Source organism: Canis aureus, chromosome 1 (assembly GCF_053574225.1).
Source record: "Canis aureus isolate CA01 chromosome 1, VMU_Caureus_v.1.0, whole genome shotgun sequence".
In the NCBI taxonomy this organism is placed as follows: Eukaryota; Metazoa; Chordata; class Mammalia; order Carnivora; family Canidae; genus Canis; species Canis aureus.
Genome location: NC_135611.1, coordinates 21,442,518 through 21,460,628, shown reverse-complemented (window position 1 = coordinate 21,460,628; position 18,111 = coordinate 21,442,518). Strand labels below are relative to the sequence as shown.

The 18,111-nt window shown below is 39.1% G+C and overlaps 1 protein-coding gene across 1 annotated transcript in view; it reads left to right on the top strand.

The window, feature by feature from the left end:
• The window catches only part of LOC144310849 (uncharacterized), a 110,607-nt gene that overhangs the window by 57,259 nt on the left and 35,237 nt on the right, over positions 1-18,111 (top strand). The window lies entirely within an intron of this gene.

The following is an 18,111-nucleotide window of genomic DNA, read 5'->3' as shown; positions in this document are numbered from 1 at the left end:
GCCACCTTTCACTCCCAGCTCTGCTCCAGCTGAGGATGCATTGTATCCTTTCTGCCAGCTGCTAAGTAGTAACTTTGAATCAAAACCCTCACTTGCCTTTCTTTCCCCAGCAGCTTTGTTCCTCAAAATCAAAGCATGGATATCTAAGACAGAAATATTATATAGAAATATAGAACCTCTAAGTGACAACCATTGAGGTTAATAGCTCTGTTTTCTCTTCTTGCCTCTTCTTTTTCTAAGCAAAAGAGGTACTTAACTACAATGGAGTTTTCAGAACTTATGGATAACTTGGGTCTAAAAGATTATGTTATTAAAATTACAAGTTGAACAGAATAGAAGAGTGTTAACAAATGCATTCAGTGTGGTTTTTACTTCACATCGTTGTTGGCTTTTTCCTTCTCAGAAGCAAAGTGAAAGTGGACATTTGCTCTGATTGTCCCCCAGCTGCGGATTCTGAGTCTCCACACAGTAGCTTTCAGACTCAGCTGTTAGAATCCCTGGGGAGGCATTTAAGGTGCAAGTGCCAGAGTCTCACTCCCAGGGCTTCTGTTTTCATGGGTCTTGAACGTGGCCTTAGTCTCAGAGATTTAAGAGGTGATTTTAGGACGCAGCCACCAGTGGGCTCTGCTACTCAGCCTTCTGAGGTAAAATTTTAACTGTGAAGGTTTAGATTTACTATGTGCTTAGGATACGTGCACAGGAAAGGAGGAATCTCAGGCCTAGGAGTTAATTAAACTTCCCTTTTCCCCCAAGCATTCCTTTCAGAGCTCCTTGGCTGGCTCTGGGTGTCCTGAGGGGATGGGATAAATCAGGTGGGCCCCACCCTGCCTCTCCCGCTGCCCTCTTCTCTCCCAGCGGCTCCACTGGAGGACCATGGACAGTTCCTAAGCAAACCTAGGCGCAGTGAAATTTGCCCTGGACTCTTAAGTCTTCCTACATTGCTTTTTACAGCTTTGCCCCTTGATTCAATTAATCACTGCAGTCCAGGAGCTTTAAAGGGGGCTTTTACAAATGGGACAGTTAGATGTGGAGGAAAATGAGAGAAAATTCAAATTTGCACATTTGAAAATTTGGATATATGGGGCCAGCTGGTGATACCTTGGTGAACGGTATTACTATTGTTAAGTTTACTCCTCAAAGATATTTTTTTGCTCCTAAGAGCATTAATTTTGTGTTTTTCTGCATCTATTTGCCCTTCAGTAATTGGTAAGATCTGACGTATATCTAGATAGAATAATGTTAAATGATTATGTTTGGCTCATATTATATTTCTGCCTTGTAATAGTCTGTTTTAAAGACCACTCATTTTTCATTCAAGTGCAATATAAACACTGAGTTTGGCCTTTATCCAGTTTTTTTCTGTCAGCCATTGAAGGCAATGCTGTGTAAAATTTATATTTGCTTTGGAGCTGTGTAGTTTGAATAATTACTTAAGATATCTGAGCCTCAGTTTCTCTTTTGTGAAATGGGGATAATCTCTATCTTAAAGGATTGTCTTTTTAAAACTACTGTACTATGATTATTAATATTTCATTTTAATATTTCATTAATATTTCATTGTTCCAGTCCCATTTTATAAGACTGGAACAATTTGGGCAATGCAATAAAGTAATATTGAATTATAATCCAAAACCCAATACATTTTTCAATCTCAGGTCAATAAAAGTATCTAATTGTAAACAAAACAAATTACATAAGAGCCAGGCGGTCCTACAGAATTTGTAACACCTAATGATAATGAACTCCACATTGGAGAGGTTTGAGATGTCAGAGGGAGATACTCTGTCTTTGAAAAGCTTTAAAACAATGTCAGTAACTTTGTATTTTTGAAAAGAAGAGTCCTTGGGATTTTTCCACCTTTGTTTTAAAATGATTTTTAAGTTTGTAATCCTGTATATAGTGTTTTGGCAGATTCCTTAGAGTCCTTCTATTTTTACTCTCACTTAGAAAAATGAGGCTGGAGTAGTTAGTTCTATTTTGCTGACATCGAGGAGGGTAGGCTTTGATAATGTCATTCTTCCTCCTTCCGTCCTTATTTACCATGCCCCTAAATACTATTTTATAGGTATTCAAAAACTATTCCTTTAGCTAAAGGTCAGATGTTTTTAGAAAAGTGAAAAATGTGTGTTCCTTATTCTCCAAAGCCTGTTCTACTTCCCTTTTGGTGATCCCAGGAAAAGATGGATACATTTAAAGGTGTGAAAGGGATCAGGAGAAGATGGGGAGTGGGTGTGTCCAGGCCTTTTGCTCTTGTTCGGCAAGGCCTCAGCCATCATCACCTCTGTACTGCTTCCCTCCCACAAGAGAGATCTTGTTTATCTGGTAACTTTGTGCTGTATCCGCTGTATCTGCAGGGCCTGTTGAGATTTATATTTGCATAATACCTCTTAATGTGTGGTTTCTTTTGTGCTCACCTTCATATTTTGAGGATCCAGTCTTGTTAAATCTTGTTTTATATGAAATCGTTTAGCATCTGTGCTTTACTTATTTCCAAGCCCTGGGAGCAAAGTAGTGTAGCAGGATAAATCAGCTGCTTGTTTTCTTTCTTTTTTTTTTTCTTAAGATTTTATTTATTTATTCATGAGAGACCAGAGAGAGAGAGAGAGAGAGGCAGAGACACAGGCAGAGGGAGAAGCAGGCTCCATGGAGGGAGCCCAACGTGGGACTTGATCCCTGGACTCCAGGATCATGACCTGGGCTGAAGGCAGAGCTAAACCGCTGAGCCACCCAGGCTGCCCAGCTGCTTGTTTTCTTCTGTTATTTCCCCTCCTTCTCTATTTTTTTTTAAAGATATTATTTATTTATTCATGAGAGAGACACAGAGAGAGGCAGAGACACAGGCAGAGGGAGAAGCAGGCTCCATGCAGGGAGCCTGATGCGGGACTGGATCCTGGGTCTCCAGGATCAGGCCCTGGGCTGAAGGTGGCGCTAAACTGCTGAGCCACCCAGGCTGCCCCCTCCTTCTCTATTTGAGGAATAATATCTCCTGGTCTTGTTGTTGTTTTGGCTCAGAGATTTTTGTGGGACGGAAAGGAGAAGCAGTGCTTTCTTGCTTGCTTCCTTCCTTCCCTTCCTCCCTCTCTCCCTTTTTCCTACCTGCTTTCCTCCCTCCCTTTTTCTCTCTTTTTTTTTTCTCCCTCCTTTTTCCTTCTCTTAGAAAAGAGTTGATTTAAGAACTAGTGGGAATGTCCCATTAGGAAAAGGGAAGGCCTTTAAGGTCCTGGAGAAATCAAAGTGGAAGCTTCTCCTCAAACTGATGAGAAAGGTTTGAGTTCTCATGCAAGTAGGAGTAAATGCCCTGCTTCAGGGCAATGGCTGAGAAAATGGGAAGACAGAAAAGTGGCACCTAGAGAAAGAGAGACGTTTGGCCTGAGGACAGCCAATCCAGGAAAAGATCCCTAATGGCCCATTCATGGCAAGGAGGCCAGTGTCCCTGCTCTTGCAGAACTATTCTGGGTTTGGAGAATGAGGATGTTCACTCAAGGCTCTTCCTGCCTTCTCTGCACTTCACCTGACCCCATTGATGCTGGTGCAGCATAGGAAAAAGGAAGGGGTGCCCATATGACTGGGATGAAAATGCAAGTTGGTCTCATATTCAGTTGATTAAAAAGCAATAAAACACCAATATTTCTAGAACACCTGAGCTTGTGAACTGAGATTCATATTGGCTACACTAGAATTAATTCACGGCTAATTGATTTGAGGGGAAAATATTGATCTTTCACACCAAAGGGACTCATTGACTTTACTCTCCTTTTCCTGTCCTTTTCCTTCCGTATTCAACTCACACACTTTCTCATTTGTAGAAAGAGCATGGGGCTGGGAATCAGGACTTGGGATTCAAAACTGTGGCCTTGGATAAGCTACTTAACTCCTGAATATGTAAACCCGTGATGTGCCTGAGAGTCCCTTCATTGTTAGGGGTTGAGGATGGGGAATAGATGGTGGGGAAAGTGTAGTGTGAGGAATACTGGGCTGGCTCTGAAGACTGATACTCAACGTTTGATTTTTAATACTAATTTTTATGATCTTTGGCAGATTATTTAATTTTTCTCTGCCCTAGTTTCCTAACCTGGAAAATGTTGATAATCTCTTTATGAGGACAAAATGCAATGGTATATATGGAAATGCTTTGTAAATTATAAAATACTACACAAATTTAAGGACTTAGTAACAACTAATCAACAAAGATTTTGGGAACCTGAAGTATGGTATTTGGGTCTGCAAGAAAAATGGAGAGGAGCTCATCATGACTTCAGGTCTCAGTGAATTTGTAGATGAGTTCAGATGAGAACAAGTTTAATATACATGAAATAGGGATCCCTGGGTGGTGCAGCGGTTTGGCGCCTGCCTTTGGCACAGGGCGCGATCCTGGAGACCTGGGATCGAATCCCACGTCGGGCTCCCGGTGCATGGAGCCTGCTTCTCCCTCTGCCTGTATCTCTGCCTCTCTCTCTCTCTGTGACTATCATAAATAAATAAAAATTGAAAAAAAATACATGAAATAGTTAGAGGACATTTAGCCAAAAGGAACTTAAAAAAATTCATTAGAGCAGGATAAAGAGCTAGGACTAGATTTTTATTTGTTATTAACAATTATGAAATTAAAGTAAATAAAAACAACTATTTACCAAGTCTTCTAACATCTACCGAAACAAACCCAGATATATCTTCCCAGATATATTTTTTAATTTTTATTTTTTTCCTGTAATTTTTGTATATCATAGAAGTAGACAATTCCCTTCAAAATTCTTTAAAGAGAATTCAGATAAACTTCCCTGGATGATAATCTTCTTATTGGTTGAATCCCAGATCACTAAAGAATCTTCTTTTGATTTCATGGAAGTGGCAACCAGTATATGTGTTTTTTAATATTTATTCATAGAAAAGAGGGTAGCAGAGGGAGAGGGAGAATGGACAAGCAGACTCTGCTGAGTGTGGAGCCTCAGGCAAGGCTCCATCTCAGGACCTGAGCTGAAATCAAGAGTCAGATGCTTAGCTGACTGAGCCACCCAGGAGCCCCAACAGTGTGTGTTTTAAAAAGAAATGATAATAAGTGCTAGGCATCATCATGCTTTACATAAATTAAGCTGTTTACAACTCACAACAGTGTTCTGATACCATTATTGTCATTAGTATCCCTGTTTTATAGAGAGGAAACTGAGGCACAGGGAAATCAAGAACAAGCAGTTGGGCCTGAACCTGAAGCTGTACAGCCTGACTCTAGGGCCTTACACTTAACCAATATTCTGTGTTGCTGCCAAAACACGGAGTCATCTCTGATTTCTTAACCTTTGCTCACAATGTTATTTATATACTGTACAGTGTAGAATACCCAGAGTTCTTAGGGACAATTCTTTTTGAAAACATTGTTTTATTTCATTTCAAGTAGGAATATCTATGACAGTCTGTTCATTGTAGGAATAATCAGTGAAGACGATATCCCAGGAATACCAGTACTTCCTTTGTGCTAAGGATTCTCCAGAGTGATAAAACTGGAATCTTGAGTCCTAAACTCATATATAAATGACAATTTGAGGAGAGGGGAAAAAAAAAAAAAACGAAAAGAAAAAGGAAACAAAGAAGGAAACAACAGAATGAACTCTTGAAAAGACAGAATGGAAAACAACATATGCCAGATTTATTTTAACACATCTCACTTGAATTCAGTGCATATTGTGAACAGTTTTTACTGAGGTATTTGAATTTCCAGAGATTTTTTTCTTCCTATTCATACATCCTTTCATTTAAAAAAAAAAAATTTATGTCAGGTATTTGCATGTCCAGACCCTTTAGGGTCTTATGTACTTAAAAACAAATTATTTGTAAGTAAAAATGTTGAATAAAAAAATACTAGATATTTTTGGGTAGAGGATTCTATCCATGATTAATTTCTATTTGTTAAACTCACATGGAAATATATAGCATTTTGAAAAAACATGGAGAGCTGTAGTAAAGCTATTATATAAGCAACAATAATGAAATTTTATAGTTGTGATGATGGGGTGTTTTATCTCTCCATTATACCCTATATACACACCTTCAAACATTTAGGGAACATTTTGAAGAGTGAGGAAGAAATTATACCTAATGGTAATTATATTAAATTGCCAACACCTATTTGTGATACTGAAAAAAAATCACATTAGTGGCAAGTTTAGATGAAGAAACTGGAGCTTGCTTAAGGAGAACTAGACAGATTTTCAGAAAATTTGAGAAGCCTGGCAGTAAAAATTTCCAGCATGTAAATTACTTCCCAAACACACACATGAAAAAGTTTTACATCCTTTATGTTGTTCTTCTTCCCTCCCTCCTTCCCCTCCCTCCCTCCTCTTCTCTTCCCCTTCCCCTCCTCCCTCCTCCCTCCCTCCCTCCCTCCCTCCCTCCCTCCCTCCCTCCCTTCCTTCCTTCCTTCCTTCCTTCCTTCCTTCCTTCCTTCCTTCCTTCCTTCCTTCCTCTCTCTGTCTTTCCCTTCCTTTTCCCGATTGTTTCTTTCTTTAGCACATGTTTATTGTCTATTATATTCCAGTCATTGTTTCAGGCACTCCAAGTACAAGACAGGTGTGGTTCCTTTCCTTTTGGGGCTTACATTCTAATCAGCGTCTCTCCAATGACGTTTCTATTTTCTTCATTTTTATTGCCATCTCTCATGAATAAACATGGCCTATCGAAGGGAGACTCCTGACTGCTTTCCAGGACTTTGACTTTCTGCCTCTATTCTGTTTAGCATATGGCCACCAAATCTTTCTAGCCTGTCACTTAGATGAATTCTCCATACAACAAAGGCTATAATACTAGCTATCCCATATGGTTAAAGGGAACTTGCAGGTAAAGACTTAGAACAGTAAATTCCCATTAGATACTGGTCCATATTGTTGTTCCAGTCTCCACTGGATTTTCCTTCTCCACAGGAAAAGATTAGCCTCTCATGCATCACTTGCACTTCCCCAAGACTTTGGGGCTTGATATACACTGTGTTGTGCAGTTCCATTTGGGTTAGCATTTATGGTACAGTTAGGTTCAGGTTAGGTTTTATAACATACACATAAAAATAACTCAGTCCTAAAGTGATGACCCTCCATGAACAATAGGAAGACATGGTCTAGAGTACTTTTCAGTATTTCAGATTCTATTCTGTCGACCTATGCTTAGGGGTCCATACATGGGATATTGTTACTTCTACTAAGTTATGCTGATAACTTTTACATGTCTAAAATAGAACTCATGGTGTCCCCTTCTGACTTCTCCATCTTCCACATTGTGCTATCCACAATGGTAAATGGCACAGCCAAGCACCCACTTGCTGAGTCCAGAGACCCAGGAGTCATCCTAGACTTTTCCGACTGCCTGAGGGAGTTCTTGAATGAAGCCTAGAAGTTCTGATTTCCAAATGTTTTCCTACCCAACCCCGTTTCTCCTACTCTGGTCCAAAGCATCATCTCTTCTGGCCAAGAGCCTTTTACCTTAGGTCCTTGATTCTACTTTTGCCTCCTCCAGCTTATTCCCACATGGCAGACAGAATGAATCTTCTGAAACATTAAATTACATTAAAAACCCGAGTCTCCTGCTGCCCCAGTGACTTCTTATCACCCTTAAAAGCAGTGCAAATGGTTTCCAGAGGCCCTCTGTGACTTGGGTCCTGGCCATGCCTTTAGTTTTCTACCTTTCAGCCACACTGGCCTTATTACTGTTCTCTGACTCACTGTGCATGCTTGTCTCCTAAGGGACTTAAACTCCTGAAGCTTCAGTTTCTTTTGTAAAGGGGATATTTGTAGAGTTGAGAGTTTCTGTTTCATGATGCGTGGAGAGATTACAGTGGATTAGGCTATTGAAGTGTGAGACACTGTGCTAGCACATATTAATTTCTCAATACATTTTTACCATTGTTCCTCTTTTAATAACTAGCCTCAATTTTCCAGGTGTCCTAGATACTCCACTAGCAAATCAAATTCAGTATTTCCAACCTGAACTCATGAGCACTTCCCCACAAACCAGTTCTTTTTCTTGGCATTCCTATCTAGGTTAAGGCCATCACCATTTTTCTAGATCCCTATCCTCACACTTCTGTCCTCGCCGACTCCTCTCTCAACCTTGAACCAGTCACCAGGTTCTGTTGATTCTATTTCTGAAAATTTCCATCCATCTCCATCTTTTCTTTCTCAGTGCTTCCCCCCTAAATATGGTAACTTCCTAACTGACCATCCTGCATCTGGTTTCTCCTTTTTACTCTCCTTTTATATTTTATTTTAATTTAATTTAATTTAATTTAATTTAATTTAATTTAATTTAATTTAATTTATTTTTTAAAGATTTTATTTATTTATTCATGAGAGACACACACACACATAGGCAGAGGGAAAAGCAGACTTCATGCAGGGAGCCCGATGAGGGACTTGATCCCAGGACTGCAGGATCATGCCCTGAGCCAAAGGCAGATGCTCAACCGCTGAGCCCCCCAAGTGTCCCTTACTCTCCCTTTAGTTGTGGAATTTGTTCTGTCAGTCTTCAGGTTGATCTCTAGGGTATTTAGAACGATTTGGTTGTTATCAAATTGTGTTTGTGGAACAAGATGAGCCCAGGGTCCTCCTACTCCTCCACCATCTTCTCTTTGGTCTCTGCTTTCTGTATGATCCTATACTCCACTCTGAGATTGCTAAGTCTGGGCTTAGCCCTGGCCATGATATTCCTGGGCTTAAAAATCTTCAAAGTCTTCCCATCACCTAGAAAAGGAAGGTTCTATAATGTGGTCTGTTATTTAAGACCTCTGTATTTGTCAGGGTTCCCCAGAGAAACAGAACCAATAGGGTGTGTGTGTGTGTGTGTGTGTGTGTATAGAGATATATTATATGGAATTGGTTCACATAATAATAGAGGCTGGCAAGTCTGAAATTTGCAGAGTGGGCTGGCAGGCTGCTGATGCTGCAGCTCCAGTTGGAAGGCTGGCAGGGTGGAGCCCCAGGAGAGTTGATGTTCCAGTTTAAGTTCAAAGGCATTCTGCTGTAGAACTTGGAAAAACCAATGCTGCATTGTAGATGAAGTCTGAAGTTTAGTGTACTGGAGAATTTTCTATTGGTCAGGGGAAGCTATTTTATTTTGTTGTTTTATTCAGGTCTTCAGTTGATTGGATGAGACCCACCCACATTATGGAGGGCAGTCTGCTTTACTCACAGTCCACCAATTTAAATGTTAATTTCATTCTCAAACACTCTGACTGAAACACCTAGAATAATGTTTGGTCAAATATCTGGGCGCCCCATGGCCCAGCCAAGTTGACTTAAAAATAAAGCCAGTATCGGGGATCCCTGGGTGGTGCAGTGGTTTGCCGCCTGCTTTAGGCCCCGGGCGTGATCTTGGAGACCCGGGATTGAGTCCTGCGTCGGGTTCCCTCTGTGGAGCCTGCTTCTCCCTCTGCCTGTGTCTGCCCCCCCCCCCCCCCATCGTGAATAAATAAATAAAATCTTAAAAAAAAAATAAAGCCAGTATCTTAAGTCCTCTTTGTATAGGCCAGCATACGCTCTTTACTTCTGACTCCTACTTAGCTCATTTTGAAGTTTAAATCAGCAGCCCTCTGTTTGTTTTTTTTTAATAAGTAAAATATTATTAAAAAGATCCATTGTTCATAGAAGAATTTACAACACCTGTTGGCCTCTGTCTTTTTCATTTCTTCTGTTCCTAGGCAGCAGAGGCTGCTGGATATGAACTCCTCCCCATAGTTCCCAGAGAAACACCAGAAGCCCCAAACCCAGAAGCAATCTAGCAAATGAAAAAAAAAAAATCTATCATTTGTCAAGTTGAACATGAACTTTGTACTACACCAAATAGCCTTGAATGATGGTTTTTATTCTTCCTGTTTTGAAGCTAACAGCATTAAGGCTCAGGGAAACTGAGAGCGTTTAAATAATTTTCCTGGAGATACATTACAAGTGGCTACACTGGGCTCATCCTGGGAAATTAAAAAACAAAACAAAATCACAAAAAAATGAAAACAAAAACAAAAACTTCTAACACGTTGATCTATTCCTATCCCTAAGAGATTCTAATTTAAGAAGTAGGACCTGGGGGCCTGCATTTCTAATGAACTCCGCAGGAGATTCTGATAATGTAGACTACTCTTTGAGAAACACTGACCAATAGAAAAGAGCTTGTGAACATGAATAAATGAGCTCACAGATACAGCACTGCTGTGGGTCATTGTTCAGTTCTCTTGAACCGGCCATTTGATATTTCAGATAAACTGAAAGGAGGATAATAAAATTTAGTCAGTGGAGCTCACTGAAGAATAGTTCAGTGAAACACAAGGAGCATGCTTCTCAGGTGAGGACATATGGGATAGCTCACAATAGGAGGGCTTGACATAATTATAATGCAATGCCCTGAGCTAAAGACCAGTTGAAGAGTGGACTTAATTGACTTACCTAGAGATGTCAGGATTCCATGTTTCTGCAGATAGATAATCCAGTGTCAGTTCAGACCCCACTGAGAAGAGATCTGGAAGAGATCACTTCTTCTATTCACAGATGAAAATCTAGCACATACAACCAGGACTCATTATTTTTCAGTTTAGGAGAAAATAGCCCAGCTTGGTCCTGAATAGGTGGTAGGAGATATTTGAGTGTGATTTCTGGAGGATGGAAGCTATCACAAGCAAAGATGCTGTCTTGGTTACTTCTGACTGGCAACTAAACACTTTGAATCACCTTCATTGTTTGTGTATGTGTGTGTGTGTGTATGTGTATGTTGAATATAAATTAACTGCATTACAAATGTACATACACAAATATATAAATGTATATATACACACATACGTACATATACACACATACATATATATAAATGTAACGTTTTAGGCTAGTGGGTATGTGTGTGTGTGTGTATGATTTATTTATTTGTTTACCCATGAGAGACAGAGAGAGGCAGAGACATAGGCAGAGGGAGAAGACGTCTCCCTGCGGGAAGCCTGATGTAGGACTCGATGCTCCGATCCCAGGATCATGCCCTGAGCCTAAGGCAAATGCTCAACTGCTGAGCAATCTAGGTGTCCCTAGGGTAGTATATTTTTCAGTTATTTCCATATAATCCATTTGTAGTCATCATAAAACTCTGAGTTCAAGTCATTCCAGTATTGCAACTAGATTGAATGAGTCTCAATGTTAAAAAAATTACAATACAAAAAATATATATAGTGAAAATGCCTTATTAGTAATTGCTTCATTTCATTTAAAACAGTACAAAGAGAAAAAGAATTACAGAGAGTAGGCATTGTTTATCTTAAATAATGAAAACAAAAACCTACAAGGGGAATATAAAATACAAAAGCAAATCTCAAAGTTTACCTACAGCAGTGATGTAGATTGCCTCCTAAATAATCATAGTTCCCATTTTAAAAACAGTATATATTTGCAAGTTCTAAAGTGAATGTTACCTATTCCAAGTTACAAAATATGTATTCAGCTTACTTAAAACAAAGACAGGATGACAGAGACTACACATGAGAATTTTTAGCAATACCATAGAATTCTAACACTCCTTTTTGCATATCAGGGATTTTTTGGCAACAGAGAGCACTATGAAACAGGAACATATTAAGGAATTCATCTATAAACTGACTGCAGTTTTGAAAATGCCAAATGCTTACTTAAGGTATTTGATATTTCACAGAGCTGGTAAAAGGATTTTCTTTCTTTCTTTCTTTCTTTCTCCAGTTTCTTTCATTCTGTTCCTGCACCCGGCCAGCAACTCAGAAATCAAAACTTGCCAGGTCACATCTTTTATTTGTCTTAATTTCTAGAAATGTTCTTCCTAATAGTTAATACTGTACAATGTTTTTTAAAATAGAAGGCAGATAAAAAAATAGTCATCTGAAGAATGCCTCAAAACAATTGCAAAATTATAGTCAAAGATATTTTCTTTTATTCCATGAGTCTATCAAAAGGATTGCAATGATGTTTGTTCTTCTTAAAAGGTGATATATGCGTTCTGCTAAGTCCAGGGCCTAGCATAGAGTGGACACTCACTAAATGGCAATGGTTTTTAACAATCCCTTTTAAGATTTATTTTTTTAAAATATTTTTTTATTATTTATTCATGAGAGACACAGAGAGAGAGGCAGAGACACAGGCAGAGGGAGAAGCAGGCTCCATGCAGGGAGCCCGATGTGGAACTCGATCCCAGGTCTTCAGGATCACACCCTGGGCCGAAGGCAGGTGCTCAACTGCTGAGCCACCCAGGTGTCCTGCTGTTTAAGGTTTATTGGCAGAAAAAATATTTGTCTCTTCTAAGAAAACTTTATTTTTTATAAAATGAATAATTAGAATTATATACTCTTCCTTATTTACCTATTTTTTAGAACTAGTAGAGAACTAACTTCGATAATTATTGTAATACTTAACACATCTATTTCTAGTTATTTTACAATTGTAAAAAATTAGCTGTCTCCTGTTATTTGGGTTTTAATATTCTGGTCAGCTTCAGAATTTTTTATGTTTAAAATATTTCAAATGTGGCTCTTCCCTTTGGCGGCGGTGGTGCAGATTGTTCAGCAAGGGTCTTGTTAAGGCTCGAGACCCTCGCACCAAGGGGAAGCCTCTTAAACTGCTGGAAGACCTGAGGTGGTGATGTCCCAGCTTTGGGGCGCCAAACTGACAGGGTGTGTGGCTTCAAACTCTCCAGGATGCGAGCTGTTAGCAAACCCATCTCAGTGATCTCACCTTCACCAACCAGACTCAGAAAGAGAACCTCAGGAAATTCTACAGTGGTAGGAAGTACAAGCCCCCAGGTCTGCAGCCCCAGAAGACACAAGTCATGTGCTGCCGACTGAACAAGGGGGAGAAACTGAAGACCAAGAAGCAGCCATGGAAGGAGCAGCTGTACCCGTTGGGGGAGTCTGTGGTCAAGGGCTGAGCATCTGCATCAATAAAAGACAAACACGCTGAGAAAAAATTCAAATATCACAGGAAAGATAGTCTGGATAACCCATTTGTGCTCCCACTTAAAAAACAGTATTTTTGAACACAAACATTCATCTAGGATGTAACACCTGAGTAAACTAGAACTGTTAAACAATTTTCAGCTTTTCTCTAGTTCTATTGTAGGATGTACTTAATAAGCAGCAAGTGTATTTAGGTTAAAACAGTTGAATTATGTTAAATGTTGTTCTTCTACCACGTTACATTGAACACTGTTGGGATGCATGTTGAAAGACATGCTTTTTTGTAAAACAATATAGGAGCTGTGTCTATGATTAAAAGTGAACACATTTGGCATGCTTGTTAATTCTAGTTTCATTTAGTAACCTCTAAGGCACGTAAGTTTAAGCTTTTTTTTTTTTTTTTAAGTTAATGGGCAACTTTGAGACGCAACACCATACGTTAGGATTTTGGTCTTGGTGTTTGTATGAAATTCTGAGGCCTTGATTTAAACTTTTCCTTGTATCATGATTTCCTTTTAGGTGTATTGCACTAAGTGAAACTTGTAAAATAAATCTTCTTTTAAAAACCGCAAACAAAACAAAACAAAAAATGTTTTACAAAATTAAGAACTTTAAAAAAAAGAATTCTGAGAGAAGCAAAAATCTTAATTCATGCCATATTTTAACACTTCAAAGCGTCCTGTTATTTACATGGATATGTGAACAGAATCTGATACGTGTGCACCCTGATCCTATTCCTGCTGCTGCTTCCTGCTGGGTGATCTTTGCAGTTAATCAACCCACTCTGTGCTGCTTTCCCTATCGGTAAAATTTCAAAAAACAACTTGTTAAGGCTGTTTCATAGTTGTACGGATTTATAATAGTTTATGCAGCAAGCCTAAGACAAAGCCTGATTACATTAAATATTCCATAATTGGTGGCTGTTGAATTAATAATGAAACCAGCAATACATGCCTTGGTTAGCCTAGGAAGTGTGCTGAATGTGAGCCCCCAAAGGATCTCCAGCAGATTGAATTGAGCAGAGTAGTACTGATGGCAAAACAAGTGCATTCTTCCTTCCAAGGTAATTCTGGCTTGATGAAACTGGATGTGAAAGTGGAGACTTGACCTTATTTTTTATAGCAAGTTATTACATACATATTTATATCAAATATCAGAAGTAACAACACTAAGAAAATAACACTGTTATTTACATAGCTACATTTTTTTTTTTTTGTAAGGAAGAGAGAAAAATACTTTAATCACTTACAATAATCACGACTGACATGTTTTTCAGGCTGTGGGGTTGTTTCCTATAACACCTTGGAATAATTATTTACTTTTGTCTGAAATCTGTCCTTGGTTAATTGCATAAAATTTCTGTTAATTACCTAAGAGGTGTGCTAAGATTCCAAAAGGCTGAATTTTGCTCATGATGTAATATATAAATTGAATCTGGAATTGTGCCTATTGGAGAATAGATACTGACTCAGATGGTGGACTACAGCATGACTATATGGAGAGCTGCTTTTTCATCTGTTAAAGTTCCTGGTGTCATAGCTGTAATTGTTTTGTTTTGCTTGGAGGAAGGTGACAGGAAGTCTCAATATGTCAAGGCTGTAACTACGTGCTAATATAACAATTAGACTTTGGTCTTCAACATTGTACAACTTCTTGTCTGGTAAAAATGAGCTAAGCAAAGAATCATGAGTTCACTGTGTATCAATTTTGACCTCTTTTGCTTTCTGTAGGAAAATATAAAAACAAAAAACTTTACCTGTCAGTTGGTCTTCATCTGTGAAAACAAAAAGAAGGGAACAAACCCATCATATGTATTACATAGATTTGTACTAGCCAGAAAAGCAGGCATTTTCCTGCAGGGTAGCTATACAGTCTGCACATCATGTTTGGACTCTGTCAAGACATCAGGTAATGACTGCGCTTGACCTGCTAGAGGAGGGGTACCTTGGGGAGGGTAAGGGACTGGCAGGATGATGTCAGTCAAAACTGCATTGGACTGTGTGACTGTGTGAAGTGGTGTGCATACTTCCCAGATGTGAAGCCATGGTTATTTCTTCCAGTGCAGGCTAAAGGCACAGGTTTATTTAATGGATACCAAAAGTACAAATCATCTGAGACAATGCATTGCAAATATTTGTGTTTGTGTGTGTGTATGCAGGGATTGATGGCAGTGCTGCATTAATGCACTTGATTACCAGTTTGTACATTGTGGTGAAATCGACATTGCTAATGAGGAGAACTTCTTTGAACTTCCATGTATGTCATTGAGCACCTCATGTATTTTGATCCAATATCAAAATATGTATATTTGCATGTGTTTCCAAAAGGTAAGATTATCCTATAACTCTCTGATCCCTGAGCAGCACAGTGACCCAGGTGCCCAAACATCCTCATTTGCCTGGGCCTGAGGAATTTCTCAGGATTAGGGCTTATAGTTCTAAAATTAGGAAAGTTCCTGAAAAGCTGGGCCAGTGGGTCACCCTAACAATGACATACCAAGATGTGAAGAAGTTGGTCAATATGTACCACCTTTAATACGAATACAGGAAGTATGAAATCAACCTAATGCTAATTTCTAATGATAATTTGCACAACAGAATAGTAGCCATGTTCTCCACCTGTGATTGCCTTGGGTCTTGGGACTGTTTTCATAATTATCTCCTGCATTGTGTTTGTAATATGACAATGAGCAATAACTACCAACCAGGAATTCATGGACCCGCTCAGCTATCTACATCAAGTCCTAGCATGCAGCCAGAGAGGTGTCAGCATGTAGCCAGAGAGGTGTGGTAAATGAATAAAATCAGAATTCATCAATTCTGCAAGGATTTTTAAAAACATTTTATTTATTTATTTGAGACAGAACATGAGGCGTGAGGAGGGGCAGAAGCAGAGGGGAGAAGCAGACCCCCCACTGAGCAAGGAGCCTGACACGGGGCTTGATGTGGGGCTTGATCCCAGGCCCTGAGATCATGACCCAAGCTTAAGGCAGACGCTTAACCAACTGAGCCACCCAGGTACCCCTAGTCTGTGAGGATTTGTAAACCTTTTCCTCAGATTTAGGAACCTTTGTAGGAAATATTAAACTGGATGAGCTAGAAGAAAGGTATAATCCACTGCAGAGATTCTTCCTGGCTTTGTGACTACCTCCTATCCCTTTCATGCAGTTGTCTTAGCTCCAGAGAAACATAAGGGAAGGGGCATAGAGCTCTGGAGTTAGGCAGGAAAGGATTTCTTCCTTTATAACTTTTTGGCTATGTGACCTTGATCAGTATGCTGAACTTCTGTGGCCTCATCTCTGGAATGAAGGATCCTTCGTCTAGATCAGCTTCCTTTGTTACATACTCTCAGAGCATTATATTCCTTTTTATTAGAGCACACAGTATTCAATATTTGCTCAGTGTCTATCTCCCTGTGAACTTTGAGAATTGGAGCCATCTCTCTTTGCACATTAACTGTATTGCCACAGTGGGCACTCAGATGTAGTTTTTCTGTTGAATGGAGGAATGACAATTTTTGTGTGTGTGAGGATTGCAAGAGATAACTTACATATAAGGTTCCCAGAAGCTTCTTTTCTTTCTGTCTCCCCAGTAAATCCCACCCAAATGTCTAATAGTCCAGTTTTCTTCCATATTTGTAGAAAAAGTTTTAGTTAATAGATATTTTGTAAATATGTAGAGAAATGGAAAACGCAAAGATCAGATGACATATCTGTGTGTTTATCAAATCTGCATATTTGGCTGAAATGCCAACTTTTATCCAGTTATTTTGAGGTAATATATATGCAAACTTAGGTTTTGGCCAAGGAATTGTGACCATGGAGAACTGTTGGTTTACTTCATTGTGACTAGTGGTCTCTATTTCTGTGATGAGGGTGAACTGACTACCAGCTGAATTGCATACATTTTCAAATTATTTGTGCCAATTTTGAGCCCAGTTATTACATCCTAGACAAGAATTGTGTCTGAGCAAGCAGTGAAAAGTGAGGACTGGCGGGAAGTTTATTTCATTTTATCCAATCAACTCAATATTTCAGCTGTATGTGATTTTCTGTCCAAATGATGTAGTTGATTGCTTCAATTTTTTACTTCCTTCTGCATGTCTAGACACATCATTAGAACTGACAAAGAAGATAGAGAATTTAAGTGGCATGCCCATCTCCACAGCACCGGGCCTTATCAGAAGGATAATCCTAGGGATTTATTCTTTTCTAAAAAAATTCATAGAAAACAGGCCATACTGTTTATTTGTACAAGGAATGCTGTTCAGCTTGCCAAAAAGTTAATTTGGGACAGATAACGCCAAATGCAGTTATATCAGTGGACTTAAGTCCTAATACCCCTTTAAGGAGTCCTTTAATATGTTTTTCAATAGTTATCTACATATAACAATTCAAAATTTTTAACATTTTTTCTAAGTGATTCCCTAGAAACTCATAGTGGATGGTGGACCCTCAGTATTGTTCTCCAGGATAGCTTCTTACTGCGTTGCCATTTTCTTGCCTCTCCGTGTACTTTGCTCCTTCCTGAATATACTGTTCTCAGCTATACTTTCTTAAAGATTGGAAGTAATGATGAAATTGAAAACATCCAAACCAAACAAAAAAACTTTGTGAATACTTACTTTATGCATAAACCTCACAAGAATGCAAAATATAGGTTGTCACTGACACAAAAATACTTGCGGTTTGCCACAAATGCCATTTTAGTTTAGTTTTTTTTTTTTTTTTTTTTAAGATTTTATTTATTTATTCATGAGAGACCAGAGAGAAAGAGGCAGAGACACAGGTAGAGGGAGAAGCAGGATCCTGGTAGGGAACCTGACGTGGGACTCGATCCCAGGACCCCAGGATCACACCCTGGGCTGAAGGCAGGCACCAAACCACTGAGCCACCTGGGCTGCCCCCATTTTAGTTTTTACATAGTTGATACTGAAAGAAGAGAGAATCTCTTCCTCTACCCATTTTAAGTTCTCCAGCTGAGGCCCTGTAAATCAGGCTGGTGAAAGAAAGGCGTATTAACAAAAGAAAAACAGATGGAGTCTATTTGTCCCTCTTCCTTTGCCCCCATCCCAAATAAATAAATAAATAAATAAATCTTTTTTTTTTTTAAAGATTTTATTTATTTATTCATGAGAGACACAGAGAGAGAGAGAGAGAGAGAGAGAGAGGCAGAGACACAGGC